This window comes from Ovis canadensis, chromosome 23 (assembly GCF_042477335.2).
Source record: "Ovis canadensis isolate MfBH-ARS-UI-01 breed Bighorn chromosome 23, ARS-UI_OviCan_v2, whole genome shotgun sequence".
In the NCBI taxonomy this organism is placed as follows: domain Eukaryota; kingdom Metazoa; phylum Chordata; class Mammalia; order Artiodactyla; family Bovidae; genus Ovis; species Ovis canadensis.
The window spans coordinates 74,024,241-74,040,359 of NC_091267.1; the positions used below are offsets into that span (position 1 = coordinate 74,024,241).

Below are 16,119 nucleotides of genomic sequence, written 5' to 3' on the forward strand. Positions count from 1 at the left end.
AGAGTCACAGGTTTGATTACTGGATCGAGAAGATGCCTGGAGAAGGACCTGGCAACCCACTCCAGTCTTCTTGCCTGGAGAATTCGAGCAGAGAGGAGCCAGGTGGGGTACTGTCCATGGGGTCACAGAGAGTTGGAAGTGACTGAACCTGCACACACACAGTTCCAGAGGTTACAAGTCCAAGCTCAGTGTGTGTCATCGGGCTTGGCTCCTTCCGGAGATGCTGAAGTGGAATCTGTTCCTTGCCTCTCGCGGCTTCTGCTGGTGGCCTGCGATGCTGGGAGGCCCCTGGCTACAGCCCCATCACCCAGCCTTGGGCCTCACTGCCTCGTGGCCTCCTCCCTGCGTGTGTCTACGTGTCCTCTCCCCCTTCTCGTAAGGACACCGGTTATCTTGGACGTGAGCCCACCCTCCCTCAGTATGACCTCATCTTAATTATATCTATAAAGATCATTTTCAGCAAAAAGTCACATTCTGAGGCTCTCGGCAAATGTGGATTCAACCTAACACAGAAGTCATCTGGAGCATTCCAGTCCCAGTCTGACCTTCAGACTCTGCAGCCACGTGAGCAACTCCAAGGAGAGGAGCAGAACTCAAGCTCGTTTTTGTCGTGCCTGCCCAAATTTGCAGAATCATAAGCGAATGACTGGTGGTTGTTTTACAAGCCACTACATTGGCGACGGTTTGTGACACAGAAGAGATAACCAGAAGAATCCTTTTGAAACATCGGAGAGGTGATTTGACCAATCACTACCTTAAATTACTAAGTATGTGCTGCTAATATATAAACAAAACTGCCAGTGAAAGGAGAACAGTGAGATTTTTGTAAAACGCTATTGCAACCTTCAGATGTCCTACATTTGATTTCATTTAATTGTTTTTCTTCACCCAAGGGTTTCTGAGATGTGATTTCCTGTTTAAAATGAGAAGGAAAAAAAAGAGAGGGGGGTGGTCTATGTCTCAGGATGACTGTAAAACGCTGAGTAACATGGAAGGAATGTGAAATGCTCTGACCTTTAGAAGAGAGGCTTCTTTCTTATGAAGGACAGAAGATTTTATTATACTTGATAGCCCCTGGCAAGAAAAAGGAAAGGAATTGACTGTGCTACAGCCAAGGTCCTGGTCTGGAAAGATTAGAAGGTGAACACACTTGAGGTGTGAAAACCATGAGGTCTGACCCTGGCCAGGTGTTCAGTAATTCAACCCTCATCTCGCCCAGGCAAAAGAGACTTTCAAGCCTCCGACTTCTGAGAGCCTTGGGTCGAACCGGATGAAGGAAATGACGGGTTGCCAGTTTTCCATAACAACCTCCCAAGGCCACGCAGGGTGAGAAATGGCAAATGTCAGTCTCTCGTGACCCTAGGAGCCGCAAAGCCTGCTATGAAACTGTTGAGTCATAAGATACAACAGGGCGAGGGGGATGTTATCCAAAAGGGAATGGGTCGTGACGATCAAGCCCACTGGGAAAACAATCACGAAATCTTCATGAAGAGACAAGGACGTCAAAGACTCAGATGGAAGTCGAAACGTAGGAGTCCTTTCCACTTATTAAGCATGAGCATTAGGAAAGCTCCTCATGCCATTTGACGTTTCAGATTCCTCATTTGGAAAAGGGGAATAAAAATGCCCTATTTTCCTCGAAAGGTCACTCTGAAAACCATGAAATTATAAACATGAAACCAGTTCGAACACTCCAAAAACGCGTGACTGAGACCAGGTTTAATTATTATTAGTCAGCATATTTTTAAGCATGCTCATGGGACAAATATGTTCTGCAGTCCTTATTTCCGATACGGCTGATTAAAAGGAATTACTAATGAAACCTGTGCACACCACTATATATAAAACAGATAATCAATAGGGACCTACTGTATAGCGCAGGGAACGCTACTCAACATTCTGTAACGCCCTATGTTAGGAATAATCTGAAAAAGGATGGATATATGTGTATGCGAAACGGAACTGCTTTGCTGTACACCGGAAATGAGCACAATATTGTAAATCAGCTTACAATGTTTTTTAATATTTACAATATTTTAAAAGATTGTAAATGCTGAAAATGTATTGTGCTTAGTCACTCAGTCATATCCAGCTCTTTGCAACCCCATGGACTGTAGCCCTCCAGGCTCCTCTGTCCATGGGATTCTGCAGGCCAGAATACTGGAATGGGTTGCCATTTCCTTCTCCAGGGGATCTTCCTGACCCAGGGATGGAACCCAGGCCTCCCACATCACAGGCAGATTCTTTACCATTTGAGCCTCCAGGAAAGCCCATTTACCCCATAGGTAAATAAGAGAATCAAAGGTCAATGCTGTAGTAACTTGAATAAGGTCACAGACCTAAGATGTATTGATAGCAGAGCCAGAACGTGAATCTAGGTGGTCTGACTCAGAAATTCGAGCTCTTGCTGTTACATAACACCTTGTTTGGGGCTTTCATGTAAGAAATAGAGGATGGGCGATGAAGCTGACACATCCCTTGCGCATTTGGCTGGCTGCTGGCCGTGCTGCTGTGGAGGAGCGTACAAGCCGTGGCACGTCCGTCTTCGGGTGGAAATTCAGTCATCCAGGTTTTGCTTCTTTTGCTTATGGTATATATATATATGTGTGTGTGTGTGTGTGTATATATATATATATATATCCAATATATATATTCTCCTTTTTTTTTTTGGTAAGCTAGCCCAATTCATACTGTGAGTCATTCTTATTAAATCTAACGATTTCTTCAGTGATGGTTCAGTGAAAGTCTAAATTCCTAAGCGTGACTTTCCAGACTCTCCGTGAGCTGGTCCTTTCACAATTCCTGCCTTATCTCCCTTCATTTTCCCGAATTTGTCCAAAGCACCAGGCAAACCATATTAAGAACCGATGCCTGTGGGGCCTGCGTCTACATATTTTCTTATGATGCACCTTTCAAGTAGAATGATGTTACCATCCAGGATTAGTTCTTGTCAATATTTCAAAAATCTTAATAGAAATTAAAGAGTTAGCCTGAAATAATAACTTCTTAGACTAAAATATTTAGTGTTTTGGCTTTTGGCAAAAAAAAAAAAAAAATACTCAGTGTGGGAATATTGATTATCTTGTGACTGGTTCCAAATAGGAAAAGGAGTACGTCAAGGCTGTATATGGTCACCCTGCTTATTTAACTTATATGTAAAGTACATCGTGAGAAACGCTGGACTGGAAGAAACAAGCTGGAATCAAGATTGCCGGGAGAAACATCAATCACCTCAGATATGCAGATGACACCACCCTTATGGCAGAAAGTGAAGAGGAGCTAAAAAGCCTCTTGATGAAAGTGAAAGAGGAGAGTGAAAAAGTTGGCTTCAAGCTCAACATTCAGAAATCGTAGATCATGGCATCCGGTCCCATCACTTCATGGGAAATAGATGGGGAAACAGTGGAAACAGTGTCAGACTTTATTTTGGGGGGCTCCAAAATCACTGCAGATGGTGACTGCAGCCATGAAATTAAAAGATGCTTACTCCTTGGAAGAAAAGTTATGACCAACCTAGATAGCATATTGAAAAGCAGAGACATTACTTTGCCGACTAAGGTCCGTCTAGTCAAGGCTATGGTTTTTCCAGTGGTCATGTATGGATGTGAGAGTTGGACTGTGAAGAAGACTGAACACTGAAGAATTGATGCATTTGAACTGTGGTGTTGGAGAAGACTCTTGAGAGTCCCTTGGACAGCAAGGAGATCCAACCAGTCCATGCTAAAGGAGATCAGCCCTGGGATTTCTTTGGAAGGAATGATGCTAAAGCTGAAACTCCAGTACTTTGGCCACGTCATGAGAAGAGTTGACTCATTGGAAAAGACTCTGATGCTGGGAGGGATTGGGGGCAGGAGGAGAAGGGGACGACCGAGGATGAGATGGCTGGATGGCATCACGGACTCGATGGACGTTGAGTCTGAGTGAACTCCAGGAGATGGTGATGGACAGGGAGGCCTGGCGTGCTGCGATTCATGGGGCTGCAAAGAGTCGGACACGACTGAGCGACTGAACTGAACTAAACTGTCTGATTAGAAATTCTGATTACCCATAATACATGGCTTTTGCTATCAGATTCAGAAGTGCCTCTTGATAAATGCAAATTTATTTATAATGACAAAATCTTTTTGAAAGCAACATGGCTTGGGGAGGGGATAGGTGATAACAGTGTGGCTTGGTGATAAAAAAAAAAAATCTGAGGAACCAGTGGACCTACAGTGCACATTTTGTTTTACTAAAATTCTACCTATTTTTAGCATCTTATATAAATGCTTCTTCCCCCATGAAATCTTCCCCTAAATCGTCAGAGAGAAGTAATCCCCTTGTGCTTTGATCCTATGACCTGGCGGATATGCTGCTCTTCAGTATTTTCTTGGGCCTAAGCTGCTGTCAGCTGTAATTGCGTCATTATTCTACATACCGCAAAGAGGGAGAAATACTAACAACTAAACTATGGCGACTACATTGCCTCTATCACGGGAAAAGTCCAGACACGGTCATGTCAGGACCCATGGGACCCACCCCACGAGCACTTTGTGTTTACTTCCCTCACCGGCTCATTAAGAGGGAGCGGCTACGTCTTCATTAGTTCCCTTTCCTCAGGACCTTGTGTGTGTGTGTGTGTGTGTGTGTGTGTGTGTGTGTGTGTGTGAAATTCATGCAGTGTCTGACGCTTTGTGACCCCATGGGCAGTAGCCTACCAGGCTTCTCTGTCCATGGGATTCTCCAGGCAAGCGTGCTGGAGCAGGTGGCCACTTCCTTCTCTAGGGGCTCTCTGCAATCCAGGGATTGAAACCACGTCTCCCTATTCTGTGCCTTGTATGTGCCATATACTCAACGTGTGTGCTATACTGAACTCTTAGTTTAGAATTGTCTAAGAGACTCCCAAAGCCAGGAGTTAGGCTCGTAGTGAAATTTCATGGACTGCTGCTGCTTTTTGCATATACTTAGAGATCAATCTAGTCTATAAATTAGACAATAAAGTTAATTAGATAATAAAGAATCCTAACAGACCAATTAAACTATAAAGAATCCTAACAGATTTCTCATCTTCATACCAGTTAGAACTAAACATTTTTACCAAACCACTGTTTGTTAGATTTCTATTTCGAGAGACTTATTTAACTTGGGGTACAGTACAGAAAATTTTGTATTTACTCTTGAATATTGGGCCAAGTCTCCATCAGAAGTCACCTGAAATGTCTTTACTCGCAGCACCCAACGCTAAGACTACTTCTGATAGAGACTTTTTTGAGGACTCTGGAAAGAAGACAAAGAAGGTGGGGGGCCGAGGGGGCGGCGGGAGCGGGGGTGGGGGAGGGCGGCGGGAGCCGGGGGGGAGGGCGGCGGGAGCCGGGGGGGGGGGGGGGGGGGGGGGGGGGCGGCGGCTGATCGGCGGGCCTTTGACGGACACTGGGCATAGGACGATGAGTTTACCATCAGATGTTTCACCGATCGTTTTACTAATAAATAGCTGAATGATTCGGAGAAGGCAATGGCAACCCACTCCAGTATTCTTGCCTAGAAAATCCCAGGGACAGAGGAGTCTGGTGGGCTGTCGTCTATGGGGTCGCACAGAGTCGGACACGACTGAAGCGACTCAGCAGCAGCTGCAGCAGTGGGCCAAGAGAGGAAAAGCATAACGAAGCACAGGGAAAGAAGGAAAAGTTCCCTCAGGACTGAAGCCTCTTGTCTGTGTACCTGCAAGATGCCACGGTCTTAGTGAGCCGCCGGACTTTTAATTGGCTGGATGGGGGTATGGCTGATGAATGACGCATCAGTCATCTCTTATTACAGTAATTCTGCACAGCAGACTACAGCTAAACCTCTGTGCTGCTAACAATACACATTTGTTTCGTGCGCGTGGGGTGGCTGGGTGCTCTGCTGACCGGGGTTGGACTTGCCCACGCACCTGGGAGTCGGCCGGTCTGGGCAGCTGGGCTGGAGGGGCTCCGCTCCACACCCCGCCCATCCTCCTCCCGGAGCCACAGACGTGTCCTCACGGCAGCTGGCAGGGCACGCAAGAGCGAGCAGAAACACACCAGCTTCCTAGACCTCAGCTTCAAACTGCACGCCATTTCCCTTGCCTCGTTCTAGTGGCCAACAGGAGTAATATACCCGCACGAAAGCCACGAGGCAAGGAAATCCCCCTCCCTCTGTAGAACAGGACTTGCTAAGTCGCATGGCGAAAGACACATGTACAGGAACGGGTGAAGAACTGGTATCTATGACGCAGCTCCCCCCCTGGAATAAGTCGCATCTAACACGTAAATATCGATTTAGAGTTTACAAAGCAGGTTGCTTCCTAAGTCCTGTCCGACTCTTTTATGACCCGGTCCACTGTAGCCCACCCGACTCCTCTGTCCATGGGATTTCTCAGAAAAGAATACTGCAGTGGGTAGCCTTTCCCTTCTCCAGGGGATCTTCCTGACCCCTGGGGTCCGGAAGGGACTGAAACCGAGCCTCTTGCATTGGCAGGTGGACTCTGCCACGGAGCCACCGAGGAAACCCTGAGCTGGCAAAGCAGACACACTTACTCCTGCCCTACTGAAGCAAAAAGGAAACTCCAGGAACTCAAATAACCTGTGGTACATACCAAGTGATTGGGATGGAATTCAATTCGAATAATCAAGTATATTAAACTTACAAAACTTACTAAAAGCATGGGGTTAAGTGATTCAGTAAAGGGTTAGATCAATTCAGAAGAACAATACTGAGTTTTTTATCGTCAGGAGCAACCGACCACACCCAGAGTTTCTGGGGAGTCTGCTCCAGCTGGTTTCTAGGCTACATACATAAATAAGAATTGGGGCTTGTTTTCACACAAACACAGTAATTCGTGAAGAGATCAGGCTAAGAGTCCACGGAATGCTGAAAATCCAAACTGGTGACAGCACAGAGACGAAAACAGCATCTCACGCTGATAAACCGCATACGGATTTTCTGTCTTGAACTGATTGGGGAAAAATAGTTTGAGGTGATGAACTGTAAACATGTTGGAAGTAATTGGTTTAGTAAGAAAAAGGGTGTTAATTTAGAAATATCAATACTCCTACCCTCCTGGTGAATTATGTAGAGACGGAATGAAATCAGAGCTGCCTGACTATCTGATAGTTTATGGTTTCATTTACTACCTCGTACGTCTCACAGGCATGTAGTCAGAAGAGAAAGCTTTTGCATTTCTGCCAGAAACACTGCTGCCCAAATACCCACTCGCTGAAATACATATTCAGAGGGAGAAAGGCTCTGAAGTCAAGGTCACCTAATCAAAGAGGGATTCAGTTCAGTCCAGTTCAGTCGCTCAGTCGTGTCCGATTCTTTGCGACCCCGTGAATCGCAGCACGCCAGGCCTCCCTGTCCATCACCAACTCCTGGAGTTGACTCAGACTCATGTCTATCGAGTCAGTGATGCCAGGGTAGAAAATAAAAGATTAATTGAAATTCCCAGTAACTGTCCAATCATCTTACCAATAAATACAGATGCCCCTCCATATCCTTGGGTTCCACATTCTCAGGTTCAATCAGTCATAGATCAAAAGTATTCAGAAAAAAGAAACAACAATCCAGAAAGTTCCCAAAAGAAAGCTGCACATGGAAAGCATTTACGTAGCATTTACACTGTATCGGGTATTGGAAGTAAGTCATACAGATAGAGATGATTTAAGGTTCTGAGAGGGTGTGCATAGTGTATGCACATACTATGCCATTTTATATCGGGGGATTAAGCATCCGCACGGATTTGGGTATCTGTGGGGGGTCCTGGAACCAATCCCCAGAGAACACCAAGGGCTCGACAGACGTACTTGGAGGAACCGTTCCCTGAGGTTTCCCTACCGCTTCCGCCAAAGGACACTTGCTCTTTGATCTCGGAGCATCCTTCTCTGCGCTTTGGTTGTAGTATGTCAATTGCAATTTACTATTTCTTCCTGTGAGTCTCTGCAATGCATGCTGCATCCTAGCCGGTAAGCCTTATGAGGGGAGAGTCGTAAATTTCTCATTCATCTTTTGTGTCCTAGGACCTGGAACAGTACTTGGTTCTAGGTCATTCACACCAGTTCACAACGTCATTCACAACGTTCGTCAAATGAAAATTAGTCCCGCATAACCAGTTTTGATCACTTCTGCCTCCTACAGCCCATTCTCTGCGAGCCAGCACCACAGAGGGCACACAGGGATGTGCCCTTGGTTAGCTGTCCCATTCCCGTTGGCAATGGCTCCTCCTAAGAGTAAGACCAAAGTCCTTAACGCGGTCTACGTGGCACTGGGTAGTCACGCCCCTTCTCACCGCTTCCTCCTCCCTCTTGACTTCTCACCATCAAGCTCCAGACGAAATGCTTCATCCGCACAATGCTCCAACACTCTGGGACTCTGCCAGTCCTGGGCCCCCTGCACATGTGGCCCCTGCCCTGGCCACCTCCTTGCCCTCTCTTTTAAGCCTCGCCTCCCAGCTGCGAGCCCAGCATCACCTTGGGGAAGCCTTTCCTGACCCCCGTCTGGTCAGGCATCCTGTCCCTGGCTCCCACAGGATCCACGCTGCTCCTCTCCTTGAGAACACAAACCACAGTTGTTGCTTTCCATTGATTTGTGTGCAGTTTGATGACTGTCTATGTTCCTCCCAGACAGGAAGTTCCATGAAGGCAGGGACTGTGATGATTGATTTCTGCTTACCAGCTAATACTCAGGACTTTTGCTCATAATCAGATATCCAGGCCTTGAGCAATGTGCATGATCAGAACCCAGAAAACATGTATTAAGTGAATTAGTCAATAAAAGGGACACACAGATACGTGCGTGCACGCACGCACACACACACACACACGCGCACACACACACGCACACACACACGCACACACACGCACACACGCACACACACACACCCCCTCCATCTCTTCCCTGTCTTCCTTCAGGATGAGTACATAAGACAACAGATCTGATTCTAAAAATAACTTCTGTTGGGACACCACTAGATTTGAATTTATTGGTTTTAGCCAAGAAACAAGTTCCAACCAGTTGTCTTAGCTTCTCGGCTAATCCATGGTAAAAATTTTCTCATCTTACGCCACCTTTTGGCAATCTATTCATTTTGTAAAAAGACATGGAAGTATCTTGTCTCCATGGAGAGACTTCATTCAAAGTATCCCTTCTTACTATCAAACCAGTCATCAGTGAGCTTTCCCTTTATAACTCAGACTTTACCAGGGTTTACCGCTTCTGTATTTAAAACTCTTTCTACGCCCACCCCACCACATATGGCCACAGCTTGTTTGCAAAGAATGCCGATCGTGCTTTGAAACAAAACTGTTCCCATATGCTTGTGATTCATTTCCCCCTTCCTGCCTTTGCTTCATTTATTTTAGAATTCACGTTTAATTTTGAAACAGTTGCTGTGGAGGGAAGTGACTGGGGAGGGGAAGAATCAGGAGACAGAGACACAAAGCTGGGGGCTGAGGGAGAGGGACGCTTGCTTCTCCGACACACAGCTGTCATCAAAGGCTGCTGGAAAAGCCCCGGAAAGAAGGCCATGCTCCCACTTGATCCTTCCCTTCCAGCTGAAAGTAAGGGGACGGGGAAAACACAGAGCTGCAGAGGCAGTCTCCTCTTCCGGAATGCACGACAGTTCCATGGCTTCCATCACGAGTGAACCCGAGAGGTGCTTCAGCTGCTGACCAGGGTGACATTCAGAAAAGCGGGAAAGCATGCTTTCTCCAGGGAATATTAATGAAACCAAGGAAGCAGTGGGGTGAGTGCCTCTTAGAGCTCAGTGCCTGACCCTTTAAAGGCGTCAAATGTTTGTAGTATAAAACTAACCTGGCATTCCTGGACAAGTTATCCCTTCAAGAAGTGCTATTCAGCATTCTTTACGTGCCATAGCCTTTGCCAGGCATCAGGGATACAGCAATGGAGAAAACCCAGATATCCCTGACTTCACAGAGCTTACATTTTAACAAGGGAGAGTAGACAATTAAACAACCAGGCGAGAATATACATGTCAGGATTTACTGGGCGCCATGGAGAAGGTAAGCAGGGGAAAAGGTCGTGGCATGCAAGCGCGTGGGGTGGCAGGGCTGGCGTTCCGAAAGGAGAAGAGAGGCGGAAGGACTGCCCCGGTGGCCCACTGGTTAAGCAACTAAAGGAACTAAGATCCTGCATGCTTCCAGAGCAACTAAGCCTGCACACCTCAACTACTGAAGCCCGCGAGCTCAGGAGCCTGCCTGCCACAACTAGAAAGAGGCCATGCACCCCAAGGAAAGACCCCGCATGATGCAGCGAAGATCCCACGTGCCGCAACCAAGACCCAACAGATCCAAAATAAAGTAAAAAGAGTAGTCAGAGACGTGTCATCTGGCAGGTAAAGAAGCAAGCCTGTGGCTACAGGGGAGGTGGGGGTGGTGGAGAGCAAGCACAGCAGATGGGAGAGCAAGTGAAAAGGCCCTGGGGCAGGCAGTCAGGCGGGGCTCTTGAGGTACACCGAGGAAGCTAATGCTCAGTGCAAGAGCTAAAGCCAGATGCCTCAAGGCGCTGAATTCAAGAGAGCTCTGTGGTCTAGTCTGGGACTCAGGAGAGGAGGTCAGTGAAGGAGACTCAGCAGGGGAGGCTCCTGCAGCCTCTGAGGCTGATACAGGGGCCAGGGAGGAGTTTAAAGCAAAAGAATGCAAAAGTACAAGTCAAAAGTATGAAATGAGTATACATTTAGAACGTGAAAAGGGATCGCCTCCAAGGTAAACACTTTAAAAGCTGGCAGATTCCATCCATAACATGGCATTTTTAATTATTTAACTGCCTGATCCTATCACGATAGACTCGCTGACTCTGAGCTCCTCAAGCGCACAGCACACATCCGTGCGTGCCTGTGTGCTGAGTCACTACAATCATGTCCAGCTGTTTTATGACCTTGTGGGCTGTAGCCCACCAGGCTCCTCTGTCCATGGGATTCTCCGGGCAAGAATACTGGAGAGGGTTGCCATATCTTCCTCCAGGAGATCTTCCCGATCCAGGGATGGAACCCGCGTCTCCTGTCTCCTGCACCGGGAGGCAGGTCTTTACCCCTGGCACCACCTGGAAAGGTCCTACATCCCTATAATACTTTCTTCCATACATTTTTGTGGCTGTATACTTTTTGATCAACTTTTCATATTACAATTATCTTCTGATGTTATTTTCTAGAGAGAAAATGGAAAAATAAACAGTCTTCTTTCTAGCATGACAGATCACTTTTTAAATTATTTTTCATTTCTATGCATAAAATGCATAAAATTGGCGTCTTTACACACAGACTACCATGCTGTTTACCGTCCTGGTAGAAATTTGAGTTTCACAAACACAATTTAATCTGTTAAATTTGATTTCAAGCAATTCTTTCTTTTATAATTTAAAACATACATGCTATTATTGCATTCTCCTATATTCCTGGTAAGAGAACTGCCATCTTGTTAAGGTATCAAAGAACTGAATTTCACAGCATATTGTTTTATACACTTGAGGACAAGAATTTTCCACAGACTGCTTTTGAAGATTTGTTTCTCTTTCACTTCCATGAACTTCTGGTGCTATATACCAGAGCAAAGATTCACGGGGACTGTGATTCAGTTTCTAAGCAGCACCTTTCGTCTTGATGCCAGTTTCCTCAGCACACCAGGCATTAGAAGTATTTCTCAAGGCCGTTCCTACTCCAGAGGAATGGAAATAACTCTACTGTACACACGATAAACTACAACAAAAACACATAAATGTATCCCCCAAAGCCGGACTAAAGGCATCTCCAGCCCAGGCTGATCTTGGCTCCATCTCTAAAATGTTCAGAATCAGAATGCCTATAGCCATTCCAACATCATCTGACAAAAGGGGAAATTTTGGACTTCCTAACACAGAAACTTTCAAACATACAAAAGTGGACCGATTAGTATAATAAATAAATTCAATACGTACTGACTCAGGGTTGATTTTGTTTCAGCAATATTCACCTCTTTCCTCCTTGAAGAATTCACAACATTTCATCTACAAAAGTTTCAAAATGTACTTCTAAAACATAAGGATTCTTTAAAAATGACTACAAAATTAATAATACATTTTATTAATAAATTAAAATTAAATTATTAATAAAATTTTAATAATAAATTAAAAATCCTACTACAAAAATCCGATTTAATCCTACTATAAAAAATTAATAATTACTCCCTTGTATCACATATTGGCTTCAAATTTCTGTCTCATGAGATGCTGTATATTTTTTTTCTTGTTATTTATTTAGGGCATGAGAGTATTCGCCCTGTAGCGTCTGCCTCAGTCTGTATTTTCCCAACCACATCCCTATGGTATCATGTGTTTATCGTGTCTTCCTGTCTCTGTACTCCTCTTCACTGAGAGCTGGTTCTAGAAGCTGCATGAGACTCTGGTTCGACATCTTCTGGCAAGAACACTTCGAATGGTGGTGGTAGAGGCCCTTAACCATCTGGTTGTTCCTTGCTTTTTGAGGCTCGCAGCTGTGGACGATCAATGCTGCCTTAGAACGGAGTTCCCAAAATAGGCCCGAAGAGAGGGCTATGTAAAAGCACCTCGGGAGACCAGCGAGGCACCTTGGGAGGGCGACGCACTTGGCGCCTGGGAGACAGTGAGCTGTGCGGGAAGCAGAGCCAGGAGAGGAAACAGAACAAGAGTGTGATCTCAAGCACAGGCCCACGGGGGGCAGGTTCTGAGCAGTGCAGGCCACACCCAACTCTGCGCCGACTCGAGGCGAGGGGCTGCCTCCCCACACCTGCGCCTTCCAGCGACTGGTCGGGACTTGCGTGTCCCCGGGACGGAGGGGGTGACGGGGGATCCCCAGAGAAGAGCGGAGACCCACAGGCTGCCCGTGTGCTGCAGGGACCATCCCTACGGCTCCTGCAGTCCTGAGTCTTCAACAGCCTGTGGCCTGTGCCTGAGGAGGGTCAGCACGGAGGCCTGCTTCTCCCACCCGCGACCGCAAAGGCTCCTGGTTCTAGGCAGACCTTCCAGGCTGCCCTGTGGACACGCTCACTCCATCAAGGGAAACAGCACGACATGGCCGAGCGCTGAGCTCCAGCAGCACCAACGTCTCTCCTTCACGTTGCCCACTTCAGAAATGAACGCCTGACTCTGGAAAGGAGGGAACACGCTAGCGCTTCAAATCTAGCCTGATAAGCACTAGTGCTGCCGTTTATTTCCTAAAATGTCGCCATCTGTAAAATGAGGAATTTCACTTTGTGTGTCATCCATCTGTACGAAAAGTCCCCTTGTCACCTCCCAGCATCTGTGCCCATGGACCATACCTCAGGGACGCCCTGGACCTGTGAATGAACAGTGTGCTCCTAACCAAGGCCGAAACACGGTAAGAAGCAGAACCATGGACTATGCGTGGAGTCACCCAGGGCCCTGGCTGCTCATCTTCCAACCAGAAAACCTCCAGCTCCTTCAACTCACCTGTCTTTCACCAAGTTCTGGCGTCTGCCAAATTCTGACAGTTTTCCCTTCACAGTTTCTCAACTCTGTCCCATCCCTTGCACTATCTTTTTTCAAAGTCAGAGTTGTTCCAAGGAAACGCAAAACGTGGTTAAAACTAACAGCCAGACAGACTTGGAGAAGAATAAGCAAGGTCTCAGAGCAGCAGAACCTGGAGGGGGGGCGGGAAGGGGAGCCAGTGCGAGCCTTGCCTTGGACTGTGGGGCAGCAGGAGCTGAGGGGGGAGGACTGGGCTTGTGGATGGATGGATGTGTTAGCAGAAACCTTAGTTCCTTTGTTTGACCAGGATCATCTCCTTGCCAGCATCTGCCAGCATCACACTGGCAGGGGGAGGGAAAGTCTCAAGCACCTCAGACCCCCTGTTCGATGGAAAACCGCAGTTCACATCACGACCCACTGCAGCCTTCTTCCTTCTGGCAGTCTCGACTCCAAACCAGCTGCAACGGAGCCCGTTCAAAACGCTGCAGCTGCAGCGGGTGCTTCTCTGGTACAGGGCCGGGGGCGTTGCCACCTCCAGGTCCTTGAAGGGGCACGCTGGATGGCCTTGCTGCCCTTGCGTCCATCCAGACTCCTCCCCACTGCCCTCAGAAACCTAGTTTTCCCTAGCGTCGCTCCCTGCCCTCAGGACATTTCTCCAGAGCCTACCTTCTTGACGAGAACCGAGTGCCAGTGCTGCCCCAACTCCCCGTGTGTTTCCCGCCATCAGCCGCTCACCCCAGATCCACTCGGGCAGACTTCGCTCATCAACTGAACAGTGTGTTCCTACTGCCTGTCTCCCTGTCATTCCCCCGTGTTGCCCAGGAGCGTGCTGTCAGCCTTCCTTGCCTGACCTGCCTCCAGTTGGCCTTTGGTGCCCCCACAGGGCAACAGGGAGAAGTAGTTTTGCTATTTCACACCCCAAAAGATGCAGGATCAGATCTATAGTCTTTCCCCAGCAGGTTAAATGTGGAGGTGACCCTGACATCCAGAAACACGATTTTTACCCCAAAATTCGGCTTTGCAGGACAGCTGAGATGCCGAATGGTTCACAAAAACTCAGCAGAACCTAAGACAGCTGTCATCTGCACGGTTTCCAATCGGCATTTGGAAACTGTGGCAGTATAAAACTGTTCTCTGGGCTTCCCAGGCGGCACAGGTGGTAAAGAACCCCCCTGCCAAAGCAGGAGACGTAAGAGACACAGCTTCCATCCCTGGATCAGAAAGATCCCCTGGAGGAGGCCGTGGCAATCCACTCCAGTATCTTGCCTGGGGAATCCCACGGACACAGGAGCCTGGAGGGCTGTGATCCATGGGGTTGCAGAGAGGCAGACAGGACAAGCGACTTAGCATGCACAACTGTTCTCTAATTGTTTTTCTTGTAACAGAAACAATATTGTAACTAAATCATTATGGAAAAATTGAAAACATGAAACTGTTATAAAAGGAAATCGAACCATCTATAATCCCACTGAATGGAAATGATGCTGTTATTTTTTAAGGTATTACTTGCCTGTATTTTTCTTAGGCAATACATTATTGTATCTAATTTATATACTATAGTATGGATTGCTTATTAATATAAACAGTTTCAATTATTTTGTTGTGAATATACTCTGCCTCCTTGAGAATCTTAAAGAACAGTATTACATTTCACCATGTAAATTCTTAATATTTTGTGAGTTAATTTGATTAATTGGACTACTCCTATAGAAAGTTTAGGGCAGATTTTGAGATCAATAGAGTTAAGTACTGGTCTATTTTGTACCACTTAACAGCTCTATGACGTGAGCAAGTTTCTTAAATCTGTGCCTCAGTTTCCTCTCATTTAAAATGGTGATAATTGATAGCATCTACTTTAGTGAGTTACTGTGATGATGAAAGGGGAAGGTGCTTAGACCAGAGTCTGGCATTCGGTAACTCTTAAATAAAGTTTAGTTATCTTTAGCATCTCTGCCATCTTTGTTTTACTGGTTCAGAAGGTGAAGAATCTGCCTGCGATGTGGAGACCTGGGTTCGATCCCTGGGTCAGGAAGATCCCCTGGAGAAGGGAATGGCAACCCACTCTAGTATTCCTGCCTGAAGAATCCCATGGACAGAGGATCCCAGGGGCCTACAGTCCATGGGGTCACAAAGTCGGACACGACCAAGCAGCCAACACACACGCACGTGTCTGTTTCACCCACATACACACAGAGTGGTCGCTTCCTTAAGTGCTAAAATGATAAGGAAACCTTACTTTGTAGTAATTAGAACTTCACTCTGAGGTTCCTGAAGCCACCTTTACCTCAAATGATTTTCTTTATAAATTAACATTTCTGTTTTTCTGCCAAATTCAACCCCTCTTCTCCTTCAGGAACCCCTTAGTGTCACCTTTGGCCTTTGCTTAAATACCACCTATTATGCTGGAGAGTTTATCACTTCTCCCATGGACGGAAACAAATATTTATCGCAATTTCACACTTAAAGTAGTACCACTTACATTTGCACTATACTGAAAGTAACAGGAAAACCAACTAACCAGTGGCTTAAAAGCCAAGGTTGCAAGGATTTCATATAAAGAGTCCACCCCGTGTCTATCTGTCTGCCCCTTCTCGGGCTTCCTTTGTGCTCAGACGGTAAAGAATCTGCCTACAGTGCAGGAGACCTGGGACCAGTGCCTGGGTGAGGAAG

At 46.7% G+C, this 16,119-nt stretch overlaps 1 long non-coding RNA gene across 1 annotated transcript in view; it reads right to left on the minus strand.

The window, feature by feature from the left end:
• The window catches only part of LOC138428421 (uncharacterized), a 75,480-nt gene extending 61,239 nt beyond the window's left edge, over positions 1–14,241 (minus strand). The window contains exon 1 of the long non-coding RNA XR_011252442.1: positions 14,116–14,241. This is a non-coding gene — a long non-coding RNA (uncharacterized lncRNA). The remainder of the gene's footprint in view (positions 1–14,115) is intronic.
• Positions 14,242–16,119: the final 1,878 nt, after the last annotated feature.